We start from the raw sequence: 12,269 nt of genomic DNA, 5'->3' as shown, positions 1-12,269 counted from the left end.
TTGTCATTCCATGTCACAAGCACGCTTATACCTTCTGGAAAATCTGAGTTTTCATGAAATGGCCGGTAAGAGCACTAACAGGCCACGCCCTTTCCACGAAATCTATTCTGATGAGATAGTAGTCCACTCACATTTTCATTTAGCTCTTTCACTTGTTTTTTTCATTCAACTGTGTCTTATTTGCTATGAACAAAGTCTTAAGTTATGCCTTTTTCTAAGTGTCATTTCGAAGGAAGCCACTTCTCTCCAAGCCCCTCTCATTGAATGTGAGCCAGATATCTGCCTCTCCCGCTCCCCCAAAGTCAGGACTCTAAGTAATTTTTGGCAGAGAACTATTCCAAAAGAGAGAGGGTGACCTTCCGTGTCTCCCCGCCTGTTGTTCTGTGCACACTCACTAGTCAGTGCAGTCTGAACAGTAAGTTTGTGTGGAGCGTGACTTCCAAGAAAATTTGACTTACGGGAAGGAGAGAAAAATGTTCTTAGGGAAGAACACTTTTTGCAAATTTAAAAGGCAAGAAGCGAGTGTCCCTGAACACTAGACGAATGCAACAGACCCTTGCTAGTTAAAAGTGCAGTCCTCATTCTGACAGTATCAAGGTCACTTGCACAGTTGCTAGAGATACAGACCCAGGGCCCACTCCAGGTCTTACCGAATATGAAAATGCAGGCCCAGTTGATGCAAATCCATATTCGTGTTTGAGATGTATCAGCCTAGATCAGTGTTTCTCAACCTTTGTTGGACATAGGAATCAAGCAAGCAATGTAAAAACAAATTACTGATGCCTGGGTCTCACCCCTGGAGAGTCCAAGTTAACCATTTTTGGGTGTGGCCTAATCACTGGGACTGTTAAAAGCTGCCTGGGGATTCTGGGGTACAGAGAGGATTGAGAGCCACTGCATAGAGGCAGAAGAGGGCTACTTCGCCTCCATTCCCTTCTTTTTGTTGCAGAGTTGGGCAACAGGGTTCCTGGAGTCAGAATCTCTTTTCCTAAGGCCTGACAACCCCAGAGCTGCACGTAAGTACTGTACTGGTGGAAGACTTGCCCCCAAAGCCCAACCTTCTCCCTGGTGCTCTGCAACTCCCTCCTTTCCTCCCCTTCCAGGGTAGCTGCTCCTGACCTTCTCCATGCCTGGGCAAATCAGTGGCCACTAGCAACTGGTGCTTTCAAATACAGATCTGGAGCCCCACTGTGAACTGCAACATCAGGGCCCGGCTTCCAGGTGTGTTGTTGTGCAGCCCGGTTTGGGAGTCAGTGAACTCCACAGTAGGTCCAGCCTTTCATCAGGCCAAGTCATTAAGGATTTGTAAGAATGAATGAGCTGTCAACAGAGCAAGGGCCTGGTGCAATGCTCCCTTATTAATTATCGGGAAGTGATGTATTGGCAACGAGTATGCTTCTCTTGGAAAGGGCAATGAATGGTTCGTCGATTGCTGCATTAGGTCGTTCCCAACTCAACCCAATGCTCAGCTTTTCCTGCTCTCTGTAGTTAAAAAGCAGCAAGGCTTTCGCACTGAACAGCCTCTTGGTCAGCCTGATTATTCCCAGGCGAGCCACACGCTTAGAGGGAAATGCCAACGCGCAGTATCTTTCAGAGTTCTTGGCTGAGGAATCGCTCTCTCCCCGGCTCCCAATACCTTTATCTGCTTGTGTCAGCATCTAGTAGCTGTCCCGTGGTCGTGCATAGTGCTATGTAGGAAAACCACCGAGTGAGGGTTTTTGTTTTTTTTTTCAATCGTTGATATATCTCTAAATCCCTTTGCTAAAAGAAAGCTTCCCTTAGCAGAGAGATAGAAAGTGAGGGAAGAACAATAGCTAGAGTCACAAAGTCAGGAGTGAGAAGCCGGTAGGAGAGTTGGGGTCCCGGCCCTGCCAGCCGGTGAGGCCAGGAGGGTTCAAAAGAAAAGTTGCCGCGCCTGTGCGCGCGTGTCACCGCGCGGCTGGGTGCGGGAGAGAGCGCTAGCGCGCGGCCAGGACGCACTGCGGGGCCAAGAGCCGGAGGAATCGGAAACGCTTCTCAGCTGCAGAGGCTGCGAGGCTGCGAGGGCTCCCCACCAGCCCGCTCCGCGCTCCCAGATCCCGAAAGGCGCCGGCTGCCCCCCGCGCGATTGCCGAGGGAGACCGGGGGGCGCGCAGGGGGCCGAGCGCGCGTGCGAGCGAGCGAGCGCGGAGCTGCGGGCGGCGGGCGGGCGGCGGGCGGGTGTGCGCGGGAGGGAGGGAGCGCGCGCCGCCCGGGCCCCGGCCCTCCCAGCCTCCCGGCCTCCGCGCCTGCCTCCCGCCTCCCGCCCGCCGCCCGCCCGCGCGCTCCGCTGCCCGCCGCCGCTCCCGCTCGCGCCGGCGCTGCACGGGAGTCTGCCCGCCGCCTGCTCTGTGCTTCCCCCGAAGATGGGAGCGACCTCTTCCTGATCGGGTCTATTTAAAAGGAGGAAGTGCAGTGTATTTCCTACTAGCGCGGAGGAACGGGGGGAAGAATCCATTCACACTCCCCACGCCAGGTAGGATCTCAGGATGGACAGGCAGAAGGGATTGGGTCAGATAGCGCGAACTGTTTTCCTTATGGGGTACATAATGCTGCGCGTCCCTCCGCTTTGGCCAACGACCGCTCTGAATTGCGTGTGTGTGTTTGTGTGGTGTGTGCGCGCCTGCACATTTTTCTGGGTGTCCGCGCTTCTCGCAGAGTGAAATTGCTCGGGCTGGTGCGTCTGGGCGTGAGGGTGCCTGCCTGTCTGCCTGACGGTGCAGCCTGCTGGAGAAAGACAAGGGCTGCCCAGGAGGGATGCTGCGCCCGGCTGGGAGGATTCGGGGCGCGAAGAGCTAAGTCCACCCGGAATGCAGCCTTGCTGGGGATCCAGGCGTCCCCACCCACGGGCCCCTCTCTGCGGTCATTCTTGCTCCCGGTAATCCCTGGGGTCTTCCCCAAGGCCACGCTTGTGAGCCCCCTCTTTTCCAGCGGGCACCGGGTGCTCTTTCACCGAGAACTGCGGTGAGGAGGGAGGTGTGGTCGGGGCCCAGGGGAGACGGAAGGAAGAACTGTGTGGGGAGGGAGTGGGCTGGAGGGTCCACGCTTGTGGGCGCTGTGCGGTGGTGCGCGGTGGGGATCCTGCACACGGGCGTCTTTACCCGAGAGATCTGAAGGGAACTTTGCCGCTGCATTATCAACCTCTGGAGCTCTGCTGGCTCTTGGGGAAATGGTCTGTGTTCTGAGATGTGAAGATAGCCTTTTTGGCTCCTCCTTAATGAAGAAGAGGGAGGTCTTATAGTTGGGCTGTCGGACTAAAAGAAACCGAATCCGCCCAGGCGATGCTTTTGAAAAGACAGTAAATGTGCATCCTTGATTCTTTAAGTCCCCCTCTCCCTCCCCCCCCATGGATTCTGTTGCTGTTTGATGAATGGCTTGGGCTGGCAATTCGTATTTCCCTCTCCAGACCCAGTGACAATGGATGGGTTGACAGCAGGGGTGATCAAATTTAACAAAGAAGAAAAAAGAATTTTTTTTTGAAAGAGAGCAATGTGCATGTCTTCCGCAGTCCCTGGAAAGAAACTAGGCATCTTGTTACCCCCGGAGCCCGCCTCCCTCGAAGGCGCTCTCTGCCTCTCCTGCTAGTCAGCTACTAGTGGTTGTGAATATGACAATACAAACTTTGTCCTGCTGGAGGTGTAAAGACTAAAAAGAGAAAAAAAGGATATCAGTGGGAGGTGTAGTGGTGTAGCTTTTTAAAAGATGACAGATGTGGTGAAGACAGTACAGCCGTCCTGATCATGGAGGAGCCTCTAGCTGAGGAGGTGGAGATTTCTGGTCAGATCTGGTTAAAGGCGTTGCTTGAGTGACTTCAGATGGGAGCATTGAACATCCACTATCAGGGACTTGTGTGAAGAATTCCCAAGGGACAGGAGGAGCAACCAGACACGAATCTGAGGGTATATCTCCCCCTCTTCATGTACCCGGGCACGCATGCACACGCCACACACCACACCACACACCACACACACACACACACACGCACACGCACACGCTTTCTCTTTCTCTCCCACAGCTACTCCTGCAGCAAGTCAGGAAGGGAAGGAGGAAAATGAATCTAGATGTTTCATTCATTTCAGATAAGAAGACAAAGCTGGGAGGGGGTTGATAGGTTTTTAGGTTCCTCTTTCAAATCCTGTGTCACTTGGATTGAGCTCTCTGGGTTTGCCAAACTTGCTTCATTGGGAGGTTAGGCGGGTATAAAAGCAGGAGGAAGGAAGGGAGAGCTAGCTCCATCTTTGGGCCTTGTGAGTGAGAAGGTGGGGGAGGACCCACTTATTTCATCAAGAGGCAAGATGTGTGTTCTTAAATGATTTCGTTCTACAAATTCTCCCTGCTGGAAGGGTTCCATTCAGATGTCAGAGCTCTCCGACTAAGATTTCCCCCACTATAAAAGGACCCCTGTCCCCCCCCCCCACAAAATGGCTGTTGTCTTTTATTGAAAATGGAATGATTAATTCCTAGAAGAACAATAGCAAAAAGGACCAGACAGAAGTAAACCATTATTCACTGTTGAGCTGCACAGGGCTACAAAGGATGTGAGAGTGTCCATAGCAATCAGACTGAATCTACTCTGTCTTGTAAGCTTATCAGGGCTGTAAGAGGAGAGTAATGAACTAAAAGAATGTGAAGGCTGTGCTATTTAGCTCCCTATCTGTTTACTTTATTATTACTCTTTAATGGTTTCTACTGTATCATTTAGGGTTAAGATTAAGTAGATAACCCTTTTGCCAGCCCTGAAGGGGAAGAAAATGCCTAGCAGTCACAGTGCTGTAACTCCAATATGAAATTACAAAAGGAAGGTGAAGCATAGTCAGTAACACCTACAGGACTATTTGCAGGAATCATTTAATTGCTCTTTTAAGCTTACTATATTTTGAAAAAATAAAAAATATTCCAAGAGAGCTTCAGCATTTGTTAACCAGCTATATTTAACATGTTTTTTACCAGACAAAAATAGACTTTTATTTATCTTGCAAAGTAAATGCATGATCCCTTCCCTCTTAGTACTTAATCTATTTCTTTGACAAAATAAATGATGAGAAAAGCTCTGCAGAGCCAATGAAGTTGCATTCCCCCTTTAACAAGCAAGCAAAGGCATTCCTTTAACTCATGGATGTAGTGGCCTCAAAGTAAGTGCGTTTTGGGGACATTAATGTCTGAGTTTCATGTTGCGATTCAGTGAAACAAGCCTTTTGTAGGAAGCAGTCTGCCCTATCAGCATGGAAATAAAGTAGATCCAAACTGAAATTGAAATCAAGTCTAGAAAAGTGAATACATGAGTAAAAGAGGATCTTAGATCACATTTGTTATGTGTTTTTTATTCAGAATGTATATTGCTTTCAAATAAAAATTAAATTGTCACTATATTTGCCAAGAATTTAGGAGTCAAAGTACTGTTACTTCTCTCTTCTTCCTGGTGCTAAATCCTTTTTTTTTTTCACCTCCAAGAATAAATGTCCCTTGCTAAATCACCATCCAGTATCCTCCATATCTCATAGTTAGAGGTCCTATTATGTCCTAGACCCCTCATCATAACCTCTACCAAGTAATCTCCCCTCTGACCATATTCTACTGCTCCCTCTTGTGGCAGATATTCTCCCTGACTTCTCTAGAGTCCAGAATCCTGTCTACCATCCTCATAACTCCCTTAGCTGTCTATCATTTGGCTCTAATTCTATGGCTAACCAAGCCAGTGGGGTGCAGAACTAGCTGTATACACTTTTCTCTGTCAACAAAATAATTTCCTTCTTTTGGAGATAATAGTTGAAATTTAGTGGAAGTAAATGTCAGTCCACCCATTGGGATGGACTACATTCTGGGAACGTGAGCTTTCAAGGTCTGCCTTGGAGATTGTGATTTGGACTCAGGGATATGCCGTGGGACTTCTCTCTCTCTCTCATTTCTTTCTCTCTCTCTGTCTCTCTCCTTCCCTTGCCTCTTATGCACACACATACATCATAAATTTGCATTTTACACATATTTTGAAGACCTAAACTAATGAATTATCAGATTCTTGATGATATTTGTAAATTTAACAACCCATTTTCCAAACTGGGGCTCCTAGGGTAAACTTTTACTGGTAAGTTTTTATCAAGTAAATGAGACCTGCTACCTTTTTCCAGGGTGTTGACTCAACAGTTGCTAGCAGCTCTTGGTGACTCAAGTGTTTTTTTGTGGGTACTATTTGCGGGCAATTCCATATTGAACTCTGTTTTATATCTGCATTTACAGCTGCCCTTTGATCTGCCCAGCCAAGAGGATAGACAGTAACAAGACATGCAGAGGTTTAAGGGAATTACATTTTTTACCTTAACTGTGACTTTCTAGCCAATTTCAGGAGAAAGAGGAGAACAGATGGCAGGAGAAAAGCCCTGAGTAGTAGCTGAAGCAAAAAAAATGTTTTTGTGATCAAGGGCAAGTGCATGGTAAGCAGCAGTCTAAAAAAGTGATCTGAGGATGGGCAAAACATTCCCAGGTTTAAAGCATTTGCCCGCTGCCCAATAGTGAGGATCTGGAATTCTCGCTATTAGAGCCATTCATTTGAATAAAGAAATTCTGTCTGGTAGTCCCAAATGAAATAACAATGATATAACCTAAGAAGGAGCTACCACTATTTCTCACAAACCATTAGCAGATGTTTATTTTTTAACTTGGGTTGGTTTACCGGATCAGCTGACAGATTGAAATTCTGAGGGCCTGGAACACAGGAAGTTGTAAAGGAAGTAAAAGAAGTTCAGGGCGGCGCCTGTGGCTCAAGGAGTAGGGCGCCAGTTCCATATGCCGGAGGTGGCGGGTTCAAACCCAGCCCCGGCCAAAAACCACAAAAAAAAAAAAAAAAAGAAGTTCAAGACTAGGTTGCTGCCCAGTCAGTGTCTTCACAGAGCCCTTCAGGTGGAGAGAGGGAGAGGCGTGTGTGGCTGGGAACAGGGGCTGTTGGTGAGTGGGAGTAGACTAGCCAGACAGAGGCAAAGATAAACTCTTAGAAATTTTATTTCTGGGGCAGTGAAGGTAACAAAACTTTGATACTTTCTTGAAAATATGCGCTTTCTTGAAATGTAGTCTTCTGAAAAATGGGCAAAATATTTCCTCTAGCATGAAATGATAGCCTTGAAATTTTGGATGCCATGTTGGGATACGTATTTGGACCAGTAACCTAGAAAATGCTAGTGTGATATCAATTTGAGCAAATGTTTTTTTGTATATGCAATACATCTAGGAAAATAAATGTAAATATCAGAGTTATTTAATTTTTTGAAAGAAATACAGAAAGAGTAATCCCTTTGTAGATGTTACTGCATGTGAAATCAGAATAATTAATAATTTTTAGGTTGAATGTAATATGAGAGGAAGTCAAACAGACATGGCAGTGATTCAGCAATTTACTTCAACCCACCCAGGATACGTATTGTGTAGGCAAGGCCCAGTGCTAAGCGTTTCAGAGAATGCAGGTGATGAAGAAAAGTTATTTGACATTTGTTGAGTGCTCATTATGTGCTAGGGAATAGTCTGGATGCTTTACGTATATTTCTTCATTAAATGCCGTGAGTATTGTCCTACAAGGAATTATCATTATCCTGATTTAAGGATAAAGACGATGGTTCAGTTAAATAACTCATCCAAGGATCAGTGAATGATGGCTAGTAAGAGAGGCGTCCAAAGCCATGCTCTGTGTATGCTGCTTTGGGGGATTTTGTGAACTAGAATACCTGCTTGAAATACAGGGTAACTGAGGTAGATGACCTACCACCAACTGAACAAAGTGCTGCCAGCATTGAAAGAAAGAAGAGAACATTGGGCATGGCTTCATGGCTTACATTTTAATTTACTCACAAAGAGTGAAAAGGATTTTGAAAACAAAGGCCTAGCCTCTTCTGAAACATGTCAACCAGCCCTAGCTAATGTATGACAAGGACAGCCCTGGAGCAGTGTAAGGGCCATTTCCAGACCCTTCAAATCCACTCTGTGTCCCAGTCAGGACCATGCCACAGGAACTGTGGATCTGGAACACATGATAGCACAAGTCATTGCAAAAATGTAGTTTAAAGTTGAAACGAACGTTTCGGATGAATTTCAGCACAGCCTTGAAGGAGAGAAGCTATAGTGATTCAGGTATAAACCACCTGCCAGCTTGCTCCTCCCTTGAATTTGATGATGATTATTCCCCATTACAGGTGGTTTTTGTTCATTTGTTTAGCACCAAACGGCTCTGGAGCTTCCTGAAGTTCTCTAAATTCTCATTCTTCCGCTTCTCCTTGAGGCACAGGATCCAGGGCTACCCTTGCGCTCTCTTCTCTGCTCCACGTCTGGGCATCCAGTCCTGGCAGGCTCAGATTGCTTACTCCTTACATGAACCTAAATTTCTGTTGTAGACTGTGTTAGAGCCCCAACTGTGAGAGGTGTCTCCATCAACGTTTTTCAGAAATTCCAAGTCACTCTTCTAAAATAATCTTTCAAATGGATTATTCAAATGGAATGTAGGCCCTCCCTAGTTGAAATTTGTGAGTTGGTGTAAGGTAGAGTCCCTGGCTCTTTCCCCCTAACTCCTTCCTGGCTTTCTCCCCTGGACATGCAGCTGTCAGTGGCTCTTTCAAAGAGGCTCTCTCTATCAGTGGTGTTGCTGCTTACTACCATGATTAGCAAAAGAGGAAACATCAGGCTTCATCTAGTTTTGTTTTTATTTTTGCTTTTTACAGATATGCAAAAGGAGGCCATATCAAATTAGATAATTTTCTGAGAGTAAGATAGGAGGTAGAAGAATCCAGATCTCTGACTCTGGGGTCATTCTGCCAAAGTCACACCTCCTTTTTTCTTTTGATTGTGTAGAAGACCTCCAGAAATGTGTCTGTGTTTTTTTGTTTTTTTGTTTTTTGTAGAGACAGAGTCTCACTTTATGGCCCTCTGTAGAGTGCCGTGGCCTCACACAGCTCACAGCAACCTCCAACTCCTGGGCTTAAGCGATTCTCTTGCCTCAGCCTCCCAAATAGCTGGGACTACAGGCGCCCACCACAACACCTGGCTATTTTTTGCTTGCAGTTTGGCCGGGGCCGGGTTTGAACCCACCACCCTCGGTATATGGGGCCTGCACCTTACCGACTGAGCCACAGGCGCTGCCCGTGTCTGTGTTTTTTGACCTCATGAATCCCTTGATGTCTGGTAAGATTCTTTAGGATGGTAAGAGAATTATGACTTTTCTTCTAAGGTTCCTTCTTGAAGAAACCTTAGGTTCTCAGACCAAATTTCTCTGAGGTCAGCAGACATATTCATGACAGTTATAACCTTTGGTGGAATTCAACAGATGGTGTAGTTGACATTGTGCAAGTTACTTAACTTCTCTGTGCTCACTTCCTCATCTATTAAGTGGTAATAATAATAGTAAAAAGCCTTATGAGGTTTTGTGAGGAATAATAAATTAATACTAGTAAAACTTTTGGAACAATTTCTGGCACATGAGTGCTCAACAGAGTTGACTTGTCACTGGGGAGATGAACAGTGACAGAGCGCACCTTCTCCCTGCCTGTCAACCTATGCATGAAAATGCTACTTGTTTGTGAGGCAGGGGATTGTTATTGGAAGGTGAAGGAAGGCACACTGGTAATGACATATACCAAAGATCAGGAAACTGTTTTTTGAATGGCCGTGTAGTGAATATTTTTGGCTTTGTGGACCACAGGGCTTGTCACAGCTATCCAACTCCGCTATTGTAATGAGAAAGCGGCCACAGACAATATGTAAATGAATGGGCAGGGCTGTGTTCCATAAAATGTTATTTATAGGCACTGAACTCGAACATCACGTAATTTTCATGTCATTAAATGTTCTATTTTCCCAATCATTTAAAAATATAAAAACATTTTAATTTTGTGGCCCTTACAAGAACAGATGATAGGCTGAATTTAGGCCACTGATCACAGTTTGCCAAGTCCTGAGGGCACAGCAGAGATTGTGAGAGACACAAATGCAACATCATTGGGGGTGGGGAGTCCTAGAACTTGGAGTTAGTGTAGTATGAAGAGAGATGGTCTAGAAACTCAGAGATCTTGTTTCAGAGCAGTGGTTGTCAACCTTCCTATTGCTGCGACCCTTTAAAACAGTTCCTCATGTTGTGGTGACCCCAACCATACAATTATTTTCATTGCTACTTCATAACTGTAATTTTTGCTACTTTTATGAATCATAATGTAAATATCTGATATTAGGCGACCCCTGTGAAAGGGTCGTTTGACCTTCAAAGGGGTCGTGACTCATAGGTTGAGAACCGCTGTTTGGAGACTAGCTCTATCATTTCTGAGATGTGTGGCTTTGAAAGGTCTTTTAAGTTATCGGGGCCTGAGTTTTTTTGTTGGCAAAAGGGTGAAGGGAAGCAAAGTTAGATGATTTTTAAGGACCTTCCTTGAAACAAAAACATTGCCATAGAGCAGCACTTTTCAACCTGTGGGTCGCGACCCACAGGAACTGTATTAAAGGGCCACGGCATTAGGAAGGTTGAGAACCACTGCCATAGGGGGAAATTTCACAATTGAGATGGATCATGGAAGACAGGAGTAAAAGCATTGCAGGAAAATGTAGTGTACATTTGGTCCTTTTCACGTAGCACCTCATGTGACTACCAGCTAATAGGGTGACCGACAGTAAACAGGTGAAGATAGAAAGGTGCTGTTATGGATGACCTTGATGCCAAAATGTGGGTTTAGAATATCACTGATGCAAATGGTTGGCAGAATTTCCCAATTTCACAGGTGAGGGTGAGAGAAGGAAAGTGACTACTCCAAGGACGTACACCTGATCAACAGAGCTGAAAGCAGCACTTACTTCTTTAAGCCCCTGGACCAGTGATGTTTCCATCCACCACAGTGACCCCAGCAGTGTGTAGAATGCAATTAACTGTGGTTGCATGGCTCTGACCTCAGAGGGGAAAAGCCTCCTATAAATTACAGCAGCTTCTTGCAGTCTCTCTCAGATACTGATCTCATAGCCCCGCGTATCTAGGAAGGTAGGTCTGTGAATAATCCTAAAGCAGAGAAGGATAAAAACGTGTCAGCCTAAGGCCTTGCACTCTAATGACCTTTTGCCTGGTTTCCTGCTAAGTGTCTTAAATTTCAGTGCAGAAGTTATTTTTTTCGGCAGAGCCTTCCCTAACACCCTATGGGGCAGGTCCTCTGTTAGTTACTCTCATAGGGCTGTTTTTCCTTCATAACATTTTACATAGTTAATACTTATGATTTTTTGTAATAATTTAAATTAACATCTGTTGTCTGTCTTCCCAATTAGATGATACATTTCAAGAGGAATGAGACCCAGGCTATCTCATGGTTCTAGCTCCTACATTGCCAGACACATCACAGACATTTAGGATTTGTAGGATGAATGGGTGAATGAATGCCTTCTCACTGATATTGACGAATACAATCCTTGTGTAAGCAAAGGTTTAATAACAGAGATTATCTTCACTTGTTCTTTTAAATAATTAAATAGTATTTGTTTTTCCATAGACTTCATTTTCTCTACCTTTTTCAATGTCCCCTCTCAGGATTACCTAGTGATAGATGAATCTGCACCTGTCACAATCCTCACCTTTTATAAAAAGACAATAATAGAGTAGTTTCAGCCTAGCTAGTAACATTAAAGCCATAACATTCAATATTTAAATAATTCTTCAAATATAGGTATATAGAGTTGGTTTAAAGAACATATTCATATACTCACTGGATAACCTAATAGAGAAACTGTATATTTTATAAACTCTGCTCCCAAGTTTGTAAAGATTTTGTTTTCCCGTTTATTCCTCCAACACTCCATTTATTCCTCAAAATGTAGAATTTGACTAGTTTTTTTCTAGGCTGACTTCCATTCTAAAATGTATTGGTTTCATGTACATAGACACTTGGTGTTAGAGCCATGTCACTGAGCAGGTGTCTGGACTTTAGAAAATTGTAGTACAGAATACTGATGGAGGGTCACTATTACACAGACATCTATCAACTTGACTTTTGTTTTCATATTTCTTTTCACTTCCTACTTCTGCTCTTCTCCAGAGCATCTTATTCTTTCAAGGACTCTAATTTGAGACTATGTGGGAAAATGTAAAAGACTTGTAGGTCTCAAGTTGAAAGGGTTCCCTTCATCTCTTGAAAAACTACCTACTTGAAGATGACGCTTCATGACTCAGGGGGAAAAAAGCTGATGAAATTGACCAGCCTCTGCTCACATAACCAGCATTTTCCTTGTTAAAAAAGAAAAAAAATCATTCT

The 12,269-nt window shown here is 45.0% G+C and overlaps 1 protein-coding gene across 10 annotated transcripts in view; it reads left to right on the top strand.

Moving 5' to 3' along the window:
* The first annotated feature begins 910 nt into the window (after window positions 1-910).
* SLC8A1 (solute carrier family 8 member A1) overlaps window positions 911-12,269 on the top strand; it is a 340,789-nt gene continuing 329,430 nt past the window's right edge. For 6 of the 10 annotated variants that reach the window (XM_053589070.1, XM_053589067.1, XM_053589069.1 and 3 more), the window contains exon 1: window positions 2,306-2,494. The gene's annotated coding sequence lies outside the window, so the exon portion shown is untranslated. Of the gene's footprint in view, window positions 1,017-2,305; window positions 2,495-2,736; window positions 2,897-12,269 lie in introns of those variants that run through there. The other 4 variants (XM_053589064.1, XM_053589062.1, XM_053589061.1 and 1 more) reach the window with 3 other exon arrangements.

This window comes from Nycticebus coucang, chromosome 4 (genome assembly GCF_027406575.1).
Source record: "Nycticebus coucang isolate mNycCou1 chromosome 4, mNycCou1.pri, whole genome shotgun sequence".
NCBI lineage: Eukaryota > Metazoa > Chordata > Mammalia > Primates > Lorisidae > Nycticebus > Nycticebus coucang.
Note: the sequence above shows the minus strand (reverse complement) of the source record. Positions and strands in the feature narration are given on the sequence as shown.